The 4,198-nt window shown below is 25.6% G+C and overlaps 1 protein-coding gene across 1 annotated transcript in view; it reads left to right on the top strand.

Annotated features, from left to right (window-relative positions):
* The window catches only part of r-l (rudimentary-like), an 11,108-nt gene extending 10,935 nt beyond the window's left edge, over window positions 1-173 (top strand). Inside the window, exon 10 of the mRNA XM_014437703.3 lies at window positions 35-173. The gene's annotated coding sequence lies outside the window, so the exon portion shown is untranslated. The remainder of the gene's footprint in view (window positions 1-34) is intronic.
* Window positions 174-4,198: the final 4,025 nt, after the last annotated feature.

Here is a 4,198-nt window from a genome sequence, read left to right as displayed (position 1 = left end):
TTTGTTTTAAAAATGTTATTCTTTTCTTTTTCAGAAGAATTTTTTTTTAAAGAACTCAAAAAACATGGTGCTTTAGGACTACTTTCACAGCTTGGTAGTACCAGTTAAAATATTTTAAATACTTTGGTTTACATTTAGAGATTAGTTAAGGTAATTTGCAATTTGTAATTTTTATTGATAAGTTTCACTGTTAAAAACGGTGTAATATTTTACTATGCTAAAACTATATTTTATGGTATAAAATATTTTTTAGAATTACCCTTTATTAAAGTACCCTTGATCAAAAGTAAATGTATGTTGACAAATATTTAGCACATTGAGAATGAAAGATATTCTACTCAAAAAATGTTTTTTTGTAATAACAAACATTGAACATAGGCCAAGCCTCTTCTTGGGTCTTTCTCCTATTTGGGCTTTATCTCAGTTATAGAGCTTTTTAAGAATGATCATACAGCTCAATATGAATGAATCTATTTTTGTTGTTTGTATCCTTCTTCAGGCCAACTTTTCTTTCCCACTGAGGTTCTAATCATTAATTTTCACCTAGTTATAAAATATATTATGTCTGTTTCGTCATTCTCTTTCCCTGTCACAAAGCTGAGCCTGAAACTTTAAAAGTCAATGGTATCAGTTACTTTTGCCGTATACCTAAAAAAATTAGCTGCCATCTTTTCAGTTTCTATAAAAATTTCTATCCAAAAAGTGATTAGGACATATTATAAGGATGTAGAAAATCAGTGATCTCCTTTATATCTGTCTTTAACCTATTCAGTTGGTTCCAGGATGTTACTTAGAATATAAAGTGCAAGAGTATAGAGAGCTTCATGATGTTTCAGACTCTCTTTACATATATGTGTATATGCTTTGTTTTTTTATGAAACTTCTCTTGTGTGTGATGATGTAAAATGGCTGATTTGTCTCTCCCTAGCCTAAATGAAAATTCTTAGCAGCTATCACTATTAAATGAATTGTTTCTATTAAAATTAATGAAGTAATTAGGCACTCAGTTTTGTCATCACATGTGTTTCTCCCTAGAATATGTTATATCTTCTAATATAAATCTATATTGAAAATAATAATACAAGCCTGCTTCAGAATGTCAAGGAGAGTTCTGTGAAGGCTATAAAAATTGAATCAATTGACTATAATTTGGGGAAAAAATTTGTAAATAGCATTAAATTTGGAGAATGACCCAGAAAGGTTGACATACCAGTAGATCACCTATTGTCCCTATTGGTTTGGCCTCATATTTGAGATGATAGGAAACAAACCATTAAAAATTGTGATGTGAGAAATTGGGAATTATGCCTCTTTCATTTTGGGTATGTGATATGTTTTTTGATTGTTTAAGATAAGATGAAATTACATTACGAAAGTGTAGTGAAAGTTATTGCATTTTTAATTTCTATTTCCAAGGGCAAGGTTTTAGGGGTTCATGATTCAAGTATTCATTTAATTAGTTTCTTTTAGATGTATTTTATGAATTATATTCAATTTATTATTTTGTTTCTGATAAAAGTATTCAATGTCTTTATTGTTTTTCTTAAAAAAGATTTTTTGTCATTCTGTATGTAATAAAACACATAAAGCTCAATAGTGTATTAATACTTCGACCATGCAGCATTTTTAATATTTGATTATATTTATCTACAACTTAAAGAAGTTCTTTGTGCTTAGAGCTTAGGCCAGGAGGTTAATGAAGGTAAAGTCTTCTACATAATTTCAGACAGTTGCACTATCAAATCACCTCTATCTTGAATTTTTTATTCAACATTTTGATTTTTTTAAATTTTCTTTCAATCATCCCTTGCACTAATTCATAAGTTGATTGTTATTATGAATCAATTTAAAAATTAAATAGTTGGTGTTCAACCGTTCGCTTTGAACAGCCCTGATGAAGCCTTGCAAAGTGGGGCGAAACGTCGGACATTAAAATAGTTTTAAACTATTTGTTCTTTTTTTGACTGTAACCCTGACCATCTTCTTATATTTAAATCTTTACGGTCAACTATTTATACATAAATACTTTTTTTGTTTTTGCTTCTTATTTCATTTAAGTGATTATATATATACATCCTTCTAAATTAAATTCTTTTATTTAAAGATTATACTCATTTTGGGCCCATTTTCAAGTTACCACTTCCTTCAAAAAAACAATCAACTGTACATTCATATAAAAATTATAATAGTTTAAAATATAATATAATAGTATAATATAGGTATTCAACATTATTAAAAACTATACTATTTGACATTTATAATTCACATTATTTACGTTAAAATAATTTAATCTAAGAAAAGACCAATAACATTTAAGAATTTTAAGGTTACTTTTTGGGAGGTGAATCTGATTAATTAATTAACCAATACAGTTTGAAAAATATTGGAATAAATTTCACAATCATAATACCAGCACAAAACTAGATGTCAGATTATTTTTTGGTACATTGGGGTAGCTAAAATGGTAAAAATTTATTACCATTAATGAATTCAAATTATTGCCCCTGAATAGGCCTGACAGGTGACCCATGAGGTGTAAGTTAGTGATAATGCTAGTGCATGCACACTAAAAGGCCCTTTCTTAAGTTGTTTTTTTATTCCATAACTAGTACATAAGTTAGTTTCGGCTTTATAGTTTTGTATAAAATATTTATTAAACTTTTACAACCAATTTACAAACTTCTTTGAAAAAAAGTTTGTAATCCAATGTTAAATCCTCAAATTTGTATTTACAAAAAAAAAAAAAAATAATAATCAAATATCCCATGAAATGTTCTTCTGTATTATAATCATTAAATTAAACCTATTTTATTTTGATAAGTTTATAATTAAAATAAATTTCATTTCTTAGTTGCTAATGTTAGAGAAAAAAAATTATGATAATTAGTATTATGCTTTCCACAAAGTGATAAATTAATTTATTAAAAATAAGATTTTCGTAAAACTGTTTACTTTCCAAGTTATTTTCATGTAGAAATGAATTATGTTGACATTCCTAAAATTATGTTTAGATAAGTTTGAAATATTTGAAGTCTGATTTACTTTTGGAATTTCATGAATGCAATTTATGTTTTTAATTAGAGTATCATTCATTAGCCTGAATGATTTGATCTTTAGAACATGACATTTGTTATTATAGCAATAATATAGTTTTAATTAGTTAAGAGGTGGAAAAATCCTTGTGAATAAATCTATAAGTATTCCAATTATTATTCTTGTGATTTTTTGTATGAAATTATATCTGAAGAAATAAAGAGTATTTTATTTTGTAAATTTATTCTAAATGATTTTTATTTATTTACTTTTGTTTTATTACTTTTACAGATTGTGTTTTTTATTCTATTAGTATTTTATCTCATCTATTTTTTTTTTTTTTTTTAACTATCTCTATTCTACATACCTCTGTTCCCTTTAATTCTCTATGAAATACGAAGTCCAGGAACTACATATTGATAATTTTACTTTTCATTCCTACTTATTCAGGTTCATATTTTTTCTCGCCTTTTAGTTATTGTCAAGTTTCGATCTTTGAATTGAAATGTAACACATATATTCATAACAGTTCCTAATTCGTTTCAAGTTTCCCGAATTGGAAACCTGATTGGTTGAAATATGATCAAAGAGGCTCAACAGCAATTAAAAACTTTCAGATGCTAAATAATGTGTTTAAACCGGAAAAGGATAAATACAATTAAATTGAATCAATTTATTTATTTCATAATATATACATATAAATATTTGAATAATAAAATCACTTTATTCTACTAAATATATACATAATAACAAAGGCACGTGGAGAAAATGGTAAAATATTTGTTTGTTAATCTCTTTTAGATAATAGAGAAAAAAAAGCAATATTAATTTAAAATGCTTATTTTAAAATTTGTTATAGTTATTTTTACAATTACAGGATTTACACCACTAAATTAAATAAAAGATATTTTTATCAATAACAAATCACTCTTTCAATTCCATATTTTTCTAATTCATAAAGGCTTATAACTATAAAATTAAAAATGGATTTAAGAAAAAATTGATTGCCCTACACAACATACTCATTAACTATATAATTATATTATTGCACAGTAACTAAAAGGAAAATACAGATGCTTCAATATAAAACAAATAATTAATACTCTCTTTATATTGTACTCAGTACAAAAAAAAATAAAATAATTTATTCCAACAAAAAAAATAT

This window comes from Halyomorpha halys, unplaced genomic scaffold (assembly GCF_000696795.3).
Source record: "Halyomorpha halys isolate HHAL.00 unplaced genomic scaffold, Hhal_1.1 Scaffold3311.1, whole genome shotgun sequence".
NCBI lineage: Eukaryota > Metazoa > Arthropoda > Insecta > Hemiptera > Pentatomidae > Halyomorpha > Halyomorpha halys.
Note: the sequence above shows the minus strand (reverse complement) of the source record. Positions and strands in the feature narration are given on the sequence as shown.